Raw genomic sequence first — 18,681 nt, forward strand, 5'->3', positions numbered from 1 at the left:
GGGATCCTCCCAGACCGGGGCACGAACCCGTGTCCCCTGCATCGGCAGGTGGACTCTCAACCACTGCGCCACCATGGCAACTCTATTTTTAGTTTTTTAAGGAACCTCCATACTGTTCTCCATAGTGGCTGCACCAATATACATTCCCACCAACAATGTAGGAGGGTTCCCTTTTTTCCACACCCTCTCCAGCATTTATTATTTGTAGATTTTTTTTTGATGATGGCCATTCTGACTTTTGTGAGGTGATACCTCGTAGTTTTGATTTGCACTTCTCTAATAATTAGTGATATTGAGCATCTTTTCATGTGCCTGTTGGCCATCTGTATGTCTTCTTTAGAGAAGTGTCTATTTAGGTCTTCTGCCCTTTTTTTTTTTTTTTTTTTTGACTGCGTTGGGTCTTCGTTGCTGCGTGCGGGCTTTCTCTAGTTGCGGTGAGTGGGGGCTACTCTTCATTGCGGTGCGCGGGCTTCTCATTGCGGTGGCTTCTCTTGTGGCAGAGCAAGCGCTTTAGGCGTGTGGGCTTCAGTAGTTGCAGCACGCAGGCTCAGTAGTCGTGGCTCACAGGCTTAGTTGCTCCGCGACATGTGGGATCTTCCCAGACCAGGGATCCAACCAGTGTCTCCTGCATTGGCAGGCGGATTCTTATCCACATGCCACCAGGGAAGTCCCTTCTGCCCATTTTTTTTATTGGGTTGCTTGTTTTTTTGTTATTGAGTTGTATGGGCTGTTTGTATATTTTGTAAATTAAGGCCTTGTTGGTCACATCGTTTGCAAATATTTTCTCCCAGTCTGTAGAAAGAACTTATATTGTTTTTGAGCCAATATGTTTATAAAACTTTAAAGAATAATAGAATGCTAGGAATTCCCTGGAGGTTCAGTGGTTAGGACTCAGTGCTTTCACTGTTGGGGCCCAGGTTCAATCCCTGGTTGGGAACTAAGGTTCCACAAGCCACACAGTGCTGCGCACCCCCCAAAAAAATAGAATGCAGACTAAAAGGGATTCTATTATACTATAATTTTAATAGTTGTAGAAGCACTCAGTGTACAAGCCTGCATTTGTAACACAAAATAACCTGTAAGAATTGTATTAAAGTTTTAATTATTTAATTCCATTTTGGCCATGAGCGTTTCAAGACAAGAATATTTATTTGGGTGTTCTTTACATCATGTCAACTGTGCCACTTCAAAATTTCACCCTATTTCAAGTACCACAACATCCTTAATACCTTTAATACATTTATTATGTCTTTAATTCAGACATAATAAAGAATATAAGTAGCATTTTAAAAGATGAAACTTTTAAAGAAAAATGAAGTATCCCAAACATATTTTGATTTCACCAATTAAATTTCTACCATTTTCCATAGGTGAAGTAAAAAATCTTTTGAGATTTCCCAAGCTGTGAATCCTAGGTACAAAGTTCCTTTAAGAACACAAGATACTGGAAAATCTTTTCCAGAATTTCATTTGCCATGTACAAAAAGGGTAGTGCTTTTATTGAATGTGCTGTTTTGGTGTTTTGGGTGTTGTATATGTAGACATTCGGCTATATGGAGAAAATCTGACTTCTGTAAGTTTGGTGGTTCTGTGGAATAATAACTAAATCAACTCTCCTGCTCTCCTTTGTGGCTGAGATGTTTTTGGATTTCCCTAAAACTTATAGCATAGAGAATCTGATTGATAAAACAGTAATGAGGGGCTTCCCTGGTGGCGCGGTGGTTGAGAATCCGCCTGCCGATGCAGGGGACACGGGTTCGTGCCCCGGTCCGGGAAGATCCCACATGCCGCAGAGCGGCTGGGCCCGTGAGCCATGGCCGCTGGGCCTGCGCGTCCGGAGCCTGTGCTCCGCAACAGGAGAGGCCCACGTACCGCAAAAAAAACACAAAAAACAAAAAAAAAAAAAAAACAAACAAACCAGTAATGGAATGGAAAATCACTTAGGTGTCATACAATTGTCACTGCATAAAACAAGCAATGTAAAGAATGATTTAGGAATCACAAATATTCAATGTTTTGTTCACATCTTTTAGTTATATGTTCAGTAAGGTAATTGTGGTATGGCATAATGTAACAGGATTACTGGCCATGGGTTCAACTGTGGAGGGCCCCTCTCATCATTCTTCAGCTAAAGGAAGCTATTGAACATATAAGAGATTTAGGAGCTCTCTTATCTTTCACTTATTATAAAAGATGCTCGAATAAGATGGAACAGTGACTATTACATGTTTTAAAGGCACATGAACAAAATAAAGCCTTAATAATGCACCACAGAAAACAATGGCAATGTAGCAGAGCTTAGTAGCAGTTCAATACTTGGTCGCAGAGAAAGTGCCTCATTTGCTGGAACCTGATGAAGAAATAAACAAATTGATGTGCCTTATGAGTTCAAGTACAGACTTTCCTGAATGATACCTGCCTTAGGGATCCTCTTATAATTCTGTTCCAGGTAAGATGCTGAAATTGGCATATGTGCAGTGACAACAGAGGCACAGATTGAAATTCAAATATTATTTGGTTATTGCAAAAGCCAGTTACATTCTTCTCTTGCCCCATTCCTGGATCCAAGCGTCAAGAAATTTTTTTTTCCAAGTGATTGTGAGAAATAATTAATGAATGCTAAAGTATTAGAAGCAAGAAATATAAGGAAGGGCAAGAATCTTGAGTTTGTTTCTGAAAATATTCAGAAAGCATCCTCTTTAAGATTGGCACAAAGCTTCAGATGGTGAGATTGCTTCAGTGAAACTGCATCATCAGAAGCACCCAAATCTTTAATCCAGAAGTAGAAAGAGGAGATTCATATTTATGTCAGCCAGATGATATTAGAAATGAAGGGAAAAGACGATTAACAACATTAATACCGGTAGACTTTGTTAAGTTATGCATGTATATTGGAATACCTAGAGCAACCACTAAGAAAACTGTACAAAGCAATATGCCTAAAAACACTGTAAATAAACCAAGAAGGAATCCTTGAAAATACGCAAATAAGAGAGAAACAGAGAAAACAAGAAGAAAACAACTCATAAAAAGCTAAAGTATATCAATAATTACCTTAAATGTAAATGGTCTAAGCACACAAATTAAAACAAAGAGATTGGCAGAATAGATTAAAAAATAATAACCTAAAAATATTCTGTTTACAAGAATCTCATTTCAAATACAATGACACTGATAGGTTGAAAGTAAAAGGATGGAAAAAGTTATATCATGCAAACATTAATCCAAATAAACAAAAACAAAAAAAGCTGTGAGTGGCTATATTAATATCAGATAAAGCAGACATCAGAGCAAAGGAAGTTACTAGAGACAAAAAGGGACATTACATAATGTCCCTCCTATAAAAGATAATATGATAAATGTTATTCCACCAGGAAGACATTGCAATCCTAAATGTGAATCCACCAAGCATGTGAAGCTCATGAAACACATGACCCACAAAACACACGAAGCAGACAGTGAGAGAGCTGAAAGGAGAAATAGACAAATATATAATTATACTTGGGGAACTCAACTCTCTAGTCTTAACAATAATTAGAACTACTTAAACAGAAAATCAGCAAGGATATAGAAGAACTCAACAACACAATCAACCAACAAAATCTAATTAATAAACAATACCTAACAACAGTAGAACACACATTTTTAAGTACCCATAGAACATTCACCAAACAGACCATATCCTTGGCCATAAAACAAACCTCAACAAATTTAAAAGAGTTTAAATCAGACAGAGAGTATTCTTTGACCATAATGAAATCAAACTAGACATCGATAACAGAAAGAGAACAAGAAAATGTCCAAACACTTAGAAATTAAACAACACACTTCTAAATAATACAGGGGTAAAATATAAAGTCTCAAGAGAAATGAAAAATACATACAATTGAATGAAAATGAAAATATAACATATGAAAATGTGAATTTAGCTAAAGCAATGCTGAAATCAGGAAATTTCTAAAACTAAATGTTATATTGGAAAAAAGAAAATGTTTCAAATCAATAATCTAAGCACCTACCTCAAGAAACCCAGAAAGAGCAAAGTGAAAAAAAAAATCCAACGTACACAGATGACAAAAAATAATAAAGATAATAACAGAAATAAGTGAAATTTAAAACAGGAAAATAATGGAGAAAATTAATGAATTAAAGAGCTAGAGCTTTAAAAACAATTAATAAAATTGATAACTGTTTAGCAAGACTACCACAGATAAAAGAGAAAATGATTTAGCAATATCAGGAATGAAATAGGGACTATCACTACATATTCTGCAGCTACTAAAAGGATGACAAAGGAGTCCTTCAAATTTATATTCATAAATTTGACAATAGAAAAAAAGGGACAAATTACTTAAAAACCACAAATTACCATACTCAACCAAGAGAAAATAGTCAACTTGTGTTGTCCTGTGGCCATTAAAGAAATTTAATTTATAATTAAAAACTCCCAAAAAAGAAATTTTCAGTTCTAGATAGTTTCACTGAAGAATTCAATCAAACTTTTAAAGATTTAACACCAGTTTTACAAAATCTCTTCCAGAAAATAGAAGAGAAGGGAACATGTCCCAACTTCTTTTATGAGGCTAGTATTACCCTGATACCAAAAACAAAGACAGTACAAAAAAAAAAAAATCACCAGTATTTCACAATATCTCACTGAGACACAAAAATCCCAAGCAAAATATTAACAAACCTAATCCAACAATGTATAAAAAGAACTATGCAACTAAGCCAAGTAGGATTTATTCCAGGTATACAAGTCTAGTTCAACATGTTTAAAAATGATCAGTGTAATCTACCATACCCATAAGCTAAAGAAGGAAAATCACATAATCGTGTAAACTGAGAGAGAAAAAACATTTAACACCATCCAACACTCATTCAAAATAAAAACTCTCAGCAAACTAGGAATAGAAAGAACTACCCCAAATTGAGAAAAAGCATTTACCAAAAAATCTACAGGTAACATCGTACTGAACGGTTTTTACTGAATGCTTTCCCTCTAAGATCAGGAGATCCTCTCACTATTTTCATTTGACATAGTACTGAAAGTTCTAGCCAGTGCAGTAAGGCAGAAAGAAAGAGAAAGTCGTGGGGTAGGGAGGGAAGAAAGAAAGAAAGGGAGAAAGAAAGAGAAAGAGAGGGAGGGAGGGAAGAAGGAAGGAAGGAAGGAAGGAAGGAAGGAAGGAAAAAGGAAAAAGAAAGGAAGAGAGGGGGAGAGGAAGAAAGCGGGACAAAAGGTATACAGACTGGAAAGTAAAAAATAAAACTGTCCCAATTTGCAAATGACATGATTGTCTAAGTACAAAATCCCAAGGAATCTACCAAAAAATCAAAAAGCAAAACTCCTAGAGCTAATAAGTAACTACAGCAAGGTCTCAGAATACAAGATCTAAACACAAAGATCAATTGCATTTCTATATTCTAACAATGAACATGTGGAAACTGGGATTTAAAACAGTACTATTTACAATCACTCCAAAGAAAATTAAATACTTAGGTATAAACTTACAAAACATGTACAGGATCTGTACACTGAAAATACAAAATCAAAGATCTAAATAAATGGAGAGATATACCATGTTCATGCATTAGAAAACTCAACATAGCAAACATGTCAAGATTTACCTATAGGTTTCATACAATTTCTATAAAAATCCTAGCAAGGTATTTTGTAGACATACACAAGCTTATTCCAAAATTTATATAAAAAGACACAGGCCTTAGAATAGCTCAAATAATTTTTAAAAATAAGAATAAACTGGGAAGAATCACTTTACCCAATATTAAGTCTTACTATTTAGCTAGTGATCAAGACAGTGTGATATTGGTGGATGGATAGACACATAAGTCAATGGAACAGAACAGATAACCCAGAATAGACCCACACAAATATGACCAAATGGTTTTTGATGAAGGTGTAAAAACAATTCAATGGAAAGATAGCCTTTTCAACAAATAATGTTGGAGCAACTGTACATTCATAAGAAAAAAAATTTAACCTAAATCTAAACCGCACATCTTCTACAACATTTAACATAAAATGGATTTTGGACTTAAATGTAAAATGTAAAACTATAAAACTTTCAGGAAAAAAAAATGGGAGAAAGTCTTTGGGATCTCAGGCTAGACTTGACACCAAAATATGATAGATCATGGAGAAAAATTGAAATTGGACCTCATCAAAATAAAAATAATTTTTGCTCTGCAAAAGACTCAGTTAAGAGGAGACTCTGTTAAGTTACAGCCTGGGGGGAAACATTTGCAAGCCTTTAATCTGACAAAGGACTAGTATTTAGAATATATATAGAACACTCAAAACAACAAAAATATAAACAATGCAATTAGAACAGGAGACAGGAGAGTGAGACCAGAGAGAGATATGAGTCAAGAATGACTCTCAGGGACTTCCTGGTGGTGCAGTGGTTAAGAATCCACCTGCCAATGCAGGGGACACAGGTTCGAGCCCTGGTCTGGGAAGGTCCCACATGCTGAGGAGCAGCTAAACCCGTGCACCACAACTACTGAGCCTGCGCTCTAGAGCCCATGTGTCACAACTACTGAGCCCACGCACCTAGAGCCAGAGCTCCGCAACAAGAGAAGCCACCACAATGAGAAGCCCGTGCACCACAACTAGGAGTAACCTCTGATTGCTACAACTAGAGAAATCCCACGCGCAGCAATGAAGACCCAACGCAGCAAAAAATAAATTAATTCATTCATTAAAAAAGAAAAAAAGAATGACTCTCAAGTTTCTGTCTTAGGTGAATAGGGATTACCAGCTGAGACTGAAAATGTTTTATATCTTGGTTAAAGTATACATTAAGTGTGATTTCACAAATTTAATGTGAAAGAGGATTGCACACATCAGAACGTGGGCACAAGACGTGAACAGACACTTCATTGAAGAAAATGTGCAGGAGGCAAATAAGCACATGAATAGATGTTCAACATCACTGGCCATTAAAGAAATGCAAACTGAGGGAATTCCCTGGCTAGTGGGACTCCTCGCTTCTACTGCAGGGGGCATGGGTTCCATCCCTGGTCAGGGAACTAAGATCCCCAAGCAGCCAAAAATTTTTAAAAATTAGAAACAAAACGCAAATTGAAACCACAATAGATATCACTACACACCTATCAGAATAGCCCAAATAAAATATTGTAACAGCACCAAATGCTGGTGAGGATGTGAAGAAACGATCACTAATACATTGCTGGTGGGAATATAAAATGATACAGCCACTCTGGAAAACCGTTTGGCACTTTCTCATAAAATTATACAACTACCATTTGACCCAGCAACTGCCCTCCTGAGCTTTTGTCCCAGAAAAAGGAAACTAATGTTCACACAAAAACCTGTATATCAGGGTACTTCACTGGTGGTCCAGTGGTTAAGATTCTGCGCTAAGACTCCACCCTTCCACTGCAGGGGACACGGGTTCGATCCCTGGTCAGGGAACTAAGATTCTCACATGCTGTGCCACCAAAAAAAAAAAAAAAAAACCTGTATACAAATGTTATAGCAGCTTTATTTGTGATAACCAAAACCTGCAAACCAGCCAGATGTCTTTCAACAGGTTACCAACAAAACTGTGGTGCCATGGAATCCTACTCAGGGATAAAGAAGGATAATAAACTATTGACACACAACTTGGATGCATCTCCAGGGATTTTTGTGGGGTGTTACAGCACCATGTCAGCAATTTATGCTCAAGTGGTTCTAAGAAAAACTATTCTTTGCAGTATTCTTGAAAGCCTGAAATTATTTCAAAGAGAAAAAGAGTAACTGGCAGAGCTTAAAGTCTAATTGTACACAAGAGAAGCAGGAGTCAAGAATGACTCCCAAGTTTCTAGCTTAGGTGATAAGGGTTACCAGGTGAGACCAAGAATATAAGGTACAGTAATAAGAATATAAGGTAGAGATTCCCTTTTAATATTGCATTTTAATTTATCAAGGTTATTTTGACAAATTATTGTACTTTCAGCTAAATTCTAAAAATTGCCTGTGGTCAGATGATTTGGTACCAGAAATCCTGAGTCTCATTCCTGGCTCTAAATTAACACAGAGCACTTAATTTCTTCAATGCTTGCTTTTTCATTTACAAAGTGAGGCTAATAACTCTAGTCTGCAAAGTACTTTCCTCAGGAGAGAGTCATAATTTGAGTGCAATTAACTGCTTGTAATTTTTCAAACATAAAATATTTGATGTTCACCTAATAGTATTAAAAACACAATGTCCCAAACTGTTTCCTAAAAGTGATTATTTTCTTAAACCGTCAATTCATTTTGAGGTAATTTTATGACATGGAGATTAAATTAGAACTAACTCATATAAAAATAATATCCTTTAACACTAGCCATAACAACTGTCGGACATTATCTTAATAGGAAGATTGTGCAACACGAGGAAGGTGGGGGAAGAGATAAAAACAGCAAAAAGTCAATTTCTACATAGAACTCCATGTTTCCATAATTATTGGTATCCACTCCTCCTATAAGTTTTCTCAGAAAGCAGCAGACAGAATTATATATAGTCCCAGCCGTGAAACTAATGAACTCAATACAAAGAATACTGGTAGACATAATGAGAGATTCTACCTTGGGGTATTAGTGTCAGACTTTAATACTGAAGGCCAGACTTGGAGCCATACCTTAATCTCAATGGGACTGACGGAGATATAGAGTGTTCAGGTAGACACTGGGTCCCAACAAGAAGCTTTTGTTTCCATATTGTCAAGCCCCCTCCTTCACCTCATCAGAGTGTCTTTCAGGTTGTTCTTGAGAAGACCAGGAAAGCTGAGGGAGAAAAAATAGTGCACATATCCATCATCTCTCCTCACAGAGAAACAATGATTTTTAGAGTACAGTAATTTTTAAAATGCTATTCCTCCTTCCTATTTTAATGTGAATTTTTAGTTTGAATACACTCATAAAATGATAATAGTCATAAATTCATGAAATATGCCTACAGTAGCAGAAATAGAAGAAGCAAGTGCTTAGAACATGCCTGAATAAGATTCTACAGTCCCTGTGCAGGATTTGAGGGTCCATAGGTCACAGAATCACTAATTTCAAAAAAAATTATTATTGAAGTATAAGGTACATACAGAAAAGTGCACAAATCCTAAATGTACAAATCGATAAATAATAAAAAGTGACCACATCTATGTAACCAACAATCTGGTCAAGAAATGGTAATCTATGAAAAAACTAAATAGTCAGAATAGCGGTTAATGTTGGGAGCTGTCATCTGGGAGGGGGACACACCACTGGAACTTGAAAATGTTCTATATCTCGATCTGGGTGATGGTTATCATAACTGTTTACATATGTAAAAAGTATCCTGTACATTTCAGATTTGTGCATTTTCTCTACTTAGGTTATAATTCAATAAAAAATTTTAAAAATTTAAGGATTGGTTTTGAACTGCATGTAAATGGAACTGTACCACATGTGTTCTTTTGTATCTTGCTCAACAGTATGTTTGGGAAATTCATCCATGTAGTTGAATATGTTGCAGTTCATTCATTCTTATTGCCAACAGTGTTAAATTGTATGAGTATGCCACAGTTTATTTATCCATTCTACTTTTGACTGTATCCAATTTGAGGCTAATATGAATAATATTTCTGTACATGTCTTTTGGTATATGTATGTACACATTTTTGCAGGGCATATATTTAGAAGTGAAATTGCTGGATCTTAGGGTATGTGTATATTCAATTGGATATACTGGCAGTTTTACAACATGGTCATTCCAATTTACCTCTCTACCATCAATGTATAAAAGTTCCCACTAGCTCCACATCCTCGCCAATAATTGCTATGTGTCAGTCTTTGTAATCTTAGTCATTCTGGCAGAAGTGTACAGTACACTGTATTATTGTTTTCATTTTAATTTCATTGATTTTGAATACTTTTTCATATATTAGTAGTCATTTTGTGAAATCTGTTCCAAACTTTTGCTCATTTTTTAAATAGCTTGTCTGTATTTGTCTTATCGATTTGAAAGAGTTCTTTATATATTCTGGATATATATCTTATGCCTTGCCTTTTCACTTTCTTAATGGTGTCTTTTGATGAACAGATGTTATTAATGTTGGTTTGGTCCAAGTTATCAATCTTTTCCTTCATGGTTAACGCAAATTTGTGTCCTGTTTAAGAAATTCTTTTCATCCTGATTATGAAGATTGTTTCCTATATTGCTTTTAGAAGCTTCATACATTCAAATCTGCAATTTCCTGAAGTTTAATTTTCTATATGATGTAGAGGTCAGGTTTCATTTTTTTTTTCCATTTGGATATCCAATTGTACCAGTACTATTTATTGAAAAGATCATCTTTCCCCACTGCTCTGAAGTGTCACTTTTGCCATAAATCAAATGTTTTTGTGTGTGTCTATTGCTGGTCACACTATTCTGTCCAGTTGGTCTACAGACCTTAGTATCTGTCCTTGCACAATATTAAGCTGTCTTAATAACTGTAGATTTGTAATAAGTTTTACTCAGTAGCAAGTCCTTCTACTTTGTTCTTCTTTTTAAAAATTGTCTTAACTATTTTTGGCTCTTTGCATTTCCATATTAATTTCAAACTTGGCTTGTCAAAACCCACCAAAACAAGCAAACAGAAAGCTTGCTAAGATTTTTATTGAGGCTGCATGAATATTTAGATCAATTTAAGGAGAATTATATTCTAGTCCATGAATGTGTTGTTTTCCTCCATTTATACATTTGAGAGTAAATTGTAGCCATGATTTCATTTTACCTCTAAATATTTCAATCTGTATTTTGTAAAAGCAATGATATTCTCTTACATAACCACAATACACATATCAAAATCAGGAAATGAACATTGATATAATACTATTCTTTAATCTGCATGCATTATTTAAATTTCATTAATGCCTTCAATAACGTCCCCTGTAGCAAAAGAGAAAATAAGTGATGTGGTGTTTTTGGTTTTTGGTTTTTGGTTTTTCTGGTCCAACGGCCAATCCAGAATCACATATTACATTTATTTGTTATGTCTCTTTAGTCTTCCTTAATCTGGAACATTTCCTGAGTCTTTCTTTCTTTGGAAATGTTTAAGAATACAGGCCAGTTATTTTTTGTACAACATCCCTGATTTGGTTTTGTCTGATATTTCCTCATGGTTGGATGTAGGTTATGCATTTGGGGAAGAAAAAACCATGAAAGTAACTTTGTGTCTCTCTTTGTGCACCATATCAAGAGGTACATAATGTTCATTTTTCCCTTTGCTGGTAATGTTAATTTTGCCCACTTGGTTGAAGTAGTATCTGCCAGTCTTCTCAACTGTAAGTTTACCTATTTTCCCTATTTCATGTGTTTTGAGTTTTTTGATGTTATTTTAATGCTATTTTTAAACTATCATTTTCTGATTGTTGATGGTATATAGAAATTCAGTTGATTATAGTAGATTAAACGTATCCATCAACCTCTCTAGACTCTCACTTCTCTATAATTTGTAATGTTTTAACTCTTCTTAAATTCTTTTCATTCTAATAACTTATCGGTAGATTATTTATGAATTTTCTACATATACAAGTATGTCAGTTATATATAATGATAGTTTTTTCCTCCAGTTACAAAGCCTTATACCTTTTATTTTGTTTCTTGCCTTTTGTACTGCCTAGGACAATATTAAATAGAAATGGTGATAGTGTATATCCTTCTCTTGTTCCCAATTTCAGGGGGAAAGGTTTTGATATTTTACTCTTTAATACAATATTTGCTATAGATATTTGGAGAATCACTTAACATATTAGGGAAGATTCTTTCTATCCATTGGCACTAGACCTTTTTTTTCAGTCATGAATATATGTAGAATTTTACCAAATGCCCTTTTTTCTCTATTAAGTTAACAATACTTTGCCTTTATTCTGTAAACATAGTTAATTACACTGATTAACGTTTTAATGTTAAACCAACCTTGCACTGCTGGAATAAACTCAACCTAGTTATACACAATTGTTAAGATATTTGCTAGGTTCTTATTTTAAGACTAAATTGCAGTTACCCCCAAATGGCTAAAAAAAAAAAAAAAAACCCAAATATTATTTGGTTTAATTTATGCCCAGGTTATGGTCAATTTTGGTAAATGTTTTAGGCTCCCTTTCCCATATGCTACAGTTATGTAACAAATCACCAAAACTTAATGGCTTAGAACAGTAATAACCATTTTTATCTCTCATAGTGTCTGTGTCAAGAATTCCAGAGCAACTCAGCAGACTCAGCTCTGCTCAAGGTCTCTTATGAGGTTTAAGTCTGATTGGTTGGGATTGGAGTTATCTCAAAAGCTTCTTCACTCAAATCCCTGGTGCCTAGGCTGGGGAGACTCCAACAACTGGATTTTGGACCACTTGGGGCTCCTCAAACATCCCCTCTAACTCTGTGTGTTTAGAGCACATCTCTAGCACAGCAGCTTTGGTGTGGTAGGACTTCTTATATAGCAGCTCAGGGTTCCCAAGGCATGTGTCCCAAGAGGCAGGCAAAGGGAAGCTGCTTTGACTTTTATGATCTAGCCTTAGAAGTCACACAGCATCATTCCACCAAACTACTGGTTACTAAAGCCCACTCAGTTTCAAGGGTTGGGAACATAGGACCCATCTCTCAGTGGAGGAGTGGCAAGTCACATTGTAAGGAGAACATGTGATATATATTGGTGAGGCCATCTTTAGAAAATGTAACCTGCCAGAGCAGCATCCCATAAGCCCCACAGCTTGTGGGATCTTATCTCTACCCCCAATAGCACAGTGCCCATCTTCTCTTCATTGTCCTTTACGCACGGCCACATGGTGAAGTCTCACAAGCTCTCTCTTAAGGCCCATCTCTCAGATATCCTCCCTAGAGTTTTGGAGGGTGAGGAAGGGCCCTAGTGGGCTTACAAAATGGGTATCACACATCACCCAAGCTAGAGGTCCTGAGAAATGCCATTACGCCCTTGGGACAACTGGACAGACCCCTGAATACATCTTCATTTCAATGTCCCAAGATGAAATTCTTTCCTCAATGCCTCAAACATCTCCTCAGTAAGGGCCTCCTCCTGACCAGGATTGTGTTAGGAGCTGGTAGGGTGGAGAGATGTGTCTGTAGACTTGTCAGACATGATCCAGAGGACATAGGGGACATTAAAGGATGTTAAACCAAGAAGTATCACGATCAGGGTTTGCACTTTAGAAAAATCATCGCTATGTGAATGAGTAATGCAAGAGCAAAATTTTAAACCTTTAGAAAAGAGCAGAAAAAATACAAGAGAAAAGTGAATGGGTGTCAGATTCAATGCCAAAGACTTGAGAAAAAGTCAAAATGCAGAGAAAAGGAAGAGATTAAAGTGAGAATAAATAATCTTTATGGAAAATAGTGGAGTTGAAATAAGCAGCTAGTTTTCTTCTTAAATAGAACATACAGAAGAAAATATTCAAAGGTAATAGAAGAAAGCATCACCTAATGAGAAGGAAAACTTAAATGCACAGATCATAAGGATTCAATAGAATTTCTGATTCAAGTCGATTGACAGAGTTCACTCAAGAAGGATGCCACCAACAGTCAAGAATATCGGGAACTTTTTGGAAAATATAAAGCAGATGAAACAAGACTGATGGAAAAGCTGAAGACAAACAAATATGAGTGTTCTGAGCAGACCAAGATGCCAAGATCAGTGGCAGTAAGAACTAGGAGTAAGATTAGCCTACAAAGTTTTTTGGTTTTGTTTTTTTGTGGTACGCGGGCCTCTCACTTTTGTGGCCTCTCCCGTTGCGGAGCACAGGCTCCGGACGCGCAGGCTCAGCGGCCATGGCTCACGGGCCCAGCCGCTCCGCGGCATGTGGGATCCTCCCGGACCAGGGCACGAACCCGCGTCCCCTGCATCGGCAGGCGGACTCTCAACCACTGCACCACCAGGGAAGCCCAGCGTACAGAGTTTTGAGTTGGCAAAGTTTTTAACTAAGGGACTGTGGAACAGTTGAACCCACGCGCCCTTCAGAATACCTAGCCCCATATTTTTCCCTCAGGTCAAAATCTTCTAAACAAATCTCCAAATAAAAGAGAATACGAAAGAAACCCAATGTATTTTAAGATTTAGAAATAGATAATTTCTGGATATCTCACCCATTTATTCATATATTCAGTAAAAATATATAGACACCTAACATATACCAGACACCATTTTAAGCACTGGGCATGTAAGATACCAAGAGAGTATGTTATAAACATATATCCAAACAAAATATCATTAAATTATTTAAAGCAAGTACATTAGAAATACATTGTATTAGACTTTAAAGCACCTTTTTCATAAATGGTCGTATTAAGTAAAAAAATATAAGATCAGAAATAATTTTAATAACAAAATCAATAGGTTTGATATTTTCCTTAGTTTCTTTTGTATATATTTTAAAATATTTCTAATTTTTGTTACAGACAATTCATAAATGCATTATTTTTCAATTTCAAATAAAAGAATATAGAAAAAAAAAAGAAGAAAAATCATCGCTATGTTAAAGCAAAGTTATCCTTGTTCCTTACTGCCAAGAACAATACTCAGTGGCACTGTGTGTACAAAATCTCCATTACAATGTATTAGACCCGAGGGAGATTTCTTTGATATGAAGCCTCTTTGAGAGAGAATCATCCAGGCCTTGCTTGTTTATATACACGCCAGGAAGCACACATTGAAGAAAACCTGCAATGGAATGGAGTTTGTTTTCCTCAGTTCAAAAGACAGAATTCAGAGCTATAGTAGCAACGACCTCCTCTTGTTTATAAATCCACGCAGTCATTTTCTAAGATTCTTCACAGACCAGACAGGCGAATGGGGATATGATAGATTTTACCAACGACCCCCCTTTCAATTTTTTTTTTTTTTTTTTTTTTTTTTTTTTTTTTTTTTTTTTTTTGCTGCGCTGCGTGGCTTGCAGGATCTCAGTTCCCCAAGTAGGGACTGAACCCAGGCCATGGCAGTGCAAGCATGGAATCCTAACCAGCAGGCCACCAGAGAACTCCCCAATCTCCTCTTCAAAAGAATTTACTCCAAATTCAGTTCAGCGTTAATTTTCACCATCCCATCAGATAAAGGCTCATTTTATTCCTTAGCTATGAAAAAAATGAGTATAGCAACATCCTTTGTAAAATACTTGGGTTTGTTAAAAATGCCAAGGATGCATGCAGCAATGGAATCCTATGAAAAGTCATTACAAAGGTGCTATTTTCACAATCGCCTTTTGTGGAATCCAAAGCGGCAGCAACAATTCCTGGTAGGACTCTCTTTTCCTGTTCCATAACCGAGATTGGACAAGGAAACCGTATACCTGATTGATTCAGGAAATCAAAGTAATAAAACTGCCAGCAACAATGCGACCAAGCTATTAGAAGAAGGCTGGTTGAAAATTTAAGCACCCTTTTACTCATTAATCTCCAACTGCTAAAGACAAACAAAAAGTAAAATTAACATGATTGTAAACTAAACACTTGTGTCCTGTGGCTACCGTGCTGGCCTGCTGAGAGGGAATGAGCTGATCAAAGCCAGCGAGTCCACGGAGAACTGCCGGATTAGTGCTGCTTCGGGGAGCGCACCGCCGGATCCATTACCCAGCCTGTTTCGGGAACAGGTGAATACCGTAATTAATCTTGGCTTCAGTTTGGAGGGAAACAGGGAACCTACTTGCCCCATCCACTAAGTTTATATGTCAATCCCCCGAGCTCTGGGGAAAAGTTTTTAAATTGGTGTAAAGACTTTTTCTGCCCTTCCGAATGTGTAGAGAAGAAAGAGCTGGGAAGGGTTGCCGAGATCCCTAACTTCAGGCAGTTTAAGACGCCTCCCAGGAAAGCTGTTGATTGCTGCCTAGCTTGGTGTGACTCATCAAAGCGCCCAGAGCAACGGCTCTTCCAATGAAGCTAGCAGGATTTTAATGCAAGAAAATACTTGAAGGTGCAGAGGGCCTCACCCCACAAACATAAACCAGGAAATTCAGACACTTGGAATTGAAGTTGCTCTCAGGGGCAAACCCATCTAATCAATGGGCTCTTGAATTGCTTAAAGCATGTCCAGGACTTTACGTATTATTCTAGATAAAGAAAAATGAATAGGCACCTGCCTTGTCCCTCCTTTGCACCAAATTCATTTTTTAAGCAATTAATTGTACAAACAAAATACCTGCATCAGCAATAGAAATTTCACAGTAGAAACACTGAGGGCTTGCACTAAAATTCAGTGCTGAATGAACTGGGTAGCAAAATAAAACAGAAAGTAATCCTTTTTCTTTGAGGAGACAACAAATTATGGTGTAAGCAAAAGATGCTAGATGGTGTCCTCTGACACCCCTAACATGGAGTGGTAGAGACCACCCTGTCACAGAGAACTGAAGAAAAGAAGGTTGAGAGGCCTGTTAGGAATTGTAACACTTGGGTGCCCCTCCCTCTTTGACATCCTTGGTGATAGGCTGAGGCCCCAGTGAGGCACAAACTAGTCATCCAAGCATAAAACCTTAAAGAGTAAGGTCCTTTTCCCAGAGACACTACACACATTGATTAAAACGTGGCTTCACTATGACTACCTCCCCCATTCCACTCTGTCTTCCCCCACAATTCGATAACAAAATATTATTACATATCTGAAATGTCATTGTTGCCCGCTTCTTTTCCTTTTTATTTCATCTGGATCTGATGTCCTACTATTAAAATTTTGCTTGGGGGACTGTCTTAGTTCAGGCTGTTATAACAAGATACCATAGATTTGGTGTCTTAAACCACAGAAATTTTTTTCTCACTGTCCTGAAGGCTGGGAAGTTCAAGATTGGGGTACCAGCAGATTTGGTGTCTGGTGAGGGCCCTCTTACTAGCTTGCAGATGTCAATCTTCTCATTGTATCCTCATAAAGCAGACAGCAAAGAGAGAAAGCAAGCTTCTTCCTGTTTCTTTTTCTAAGGGTACTAATCCCATCAAGAGGACTCCACCCTAGTTCTAACCTTTGAATTGGAGATTGAGGGGCACAAACAATCAGAACCTATATCAATTTCTGACAGTATCCAACTCCTATTTGTTCAAAGTCAACTGAGCAATATTGGACATGAATCCATGGAGAACAAATTCAACCATATATTTTATTTTTGTTGTTCAAAGTAGGGAGGGAGTCCGTGCATGGTTGCCACCTATCATGCAACAGGGCTTGAGGTGAATTCCACATGGTCATTCAGCTTGAGTTAAGGAATACTCTTTAATGGGGAAACTTACAAGCCAAGGGTCAGGAAGAGAAGATGGCATGGTCTCAGGTCTTCCCATTATCCTAGAGAGAGGGATGCTATGGCTAGGTGCTGTGTGTATTCCAGGAGAGGGACATGTCCCTTGAGATGATACTTTTTTAGAGTAAAATTGTGAGAGGGCAGCCTTGTCAGAATGTGGAAACAGAGACTAGAGCCAACGTGACTGAGTTTAGGTGCCAGCTGCCCAATACCTGGGGATCTCAGGGGCCCTTAAGAAGTTACAGCCCGGGACTTCCCTGGTGGCGCGGTGGTTAAGAATCCGACTGCCAATACAGAAGACATGGGTTTGAGCCCTGGTTCAGGAAGAGCCCACATGCCATGGAGCCACTAAGCCCGTGTGCCGCAACTACTGAGCCTGTGCTCTAGAGCCCAAGAGCCACAACTACTGAGCTCTCATGCCACAACTACTGAAGCCCACATGCCTAGAGGCACAACAAGAGAAGCCACTGCAATGAGAAGCCCACGCACCACAATGAGGAGTAGCCACCGCTCGCCGCAACTAGAGAAAGCCCACATGCAGCAGTGAAGACCCAACACAGCCAAATAAATAAAATAGTTAAGGTTTAAAAAAAAAGAGAGAAGTTGCAGCCCCTTCTGTTAGGAGTAGAAATCTATCCTAGGAAGCTAAGTTTGGGTATAGCCCATCCTGCTGGCAGAAGGGGAGACCCTAGTCCTTCCTGGCATGATATGTGGGCAACCTCAGTACTAGCTCCCAAGGTCATTTTGGGATGATCATACTCTTCTATTCATTTTTCAAAGAGGGTTAGTAATAACCTGCTAATGGCCAGTGTAAACAGTACCGTGCTACAACAATTTGCTAGGTAAAGGACGCACTTAGAGTTAATGGAAGATTGTTCAGAGATGGAAAACTTTTAATTGAGTACTTGTATTACATTCAGACACATCAGAATATTCAGTTACAGGGAGAAGGCAAAATGGAGATAGCCTATCAATTGGGGCAAAAAGATGAAGATACGATGAGATGAAGAAAGATATAAGAGAGAATAATACTTGAAATAAATTAACTCGACAAATATTTATTGAACACCTGTGCTAAGTTCTGAGGATGAGCAGGTGAGCAAGACAGATATGGCCCCTACTTGTCCTACAGACAAGTAAATAGCCCAGTATATATTAAAAAGCTAAAATATTAATTTTAAAGAGTTTTTCCTGAATTACTTGTACTAACATTTTAAAACTCTCTCAAGGTGAAATTTTATTTACCTGAATGAACCAAAAAAATAAAAAAAGCTGATTGATAAACAGAAGCAATAATAAATTTTAAAGTAGAAATAAATTTTACCTAATCTTTAAAAAAGATTCAGAAAAGTTTTTGAATGTTTATTTTGTTCCAGACATATTTTAGGAAAAGGCTGTCATACAAAGGCCTATTTAGGGAGAATTTT

The 18,681-nt window shown here is 37.3% G+C and overlaps 1 long non-coding RNA gene across 2 annotated transcripts in view; it reads right to left on the reverse strand.

The window, feature by feature from the left end:
- LOC114487313 (uncharacterized) overlaps positions 1 to 18,681 on the reverse strand; it is a 30,369-nt gene that overhangs the window by 4,890 nt on the left and 6,798 nt on the right. For both annotated transcript variants that reach the window (XR_008618904.1, XR_003682296.1), the window contains exon 2: positions 8,653 to 8,797. This is a non-coding gene — a long non-coding RNA (uncharacterized lncRNA). The remainder of the gene's footprint in view (positions 1 to 8,652; positions 8,798 to 18,681) is intronic.

The sequence above is a fragment of the Physeter macrocephalus genome, chromosome 12 (genome assembly GCF_002837175.3).
Source record: "Physeter macrocephalus isolate SW-GA chromosome 12, ASM283717v5, whole genome shotgun sequence".
Taxonomy (NCBI): Eukaryota; Metazoa; Chordata; class Mammalia; order Artiodactyla; family Physeteridae; genus Physeter; species Physeter macrocephalus.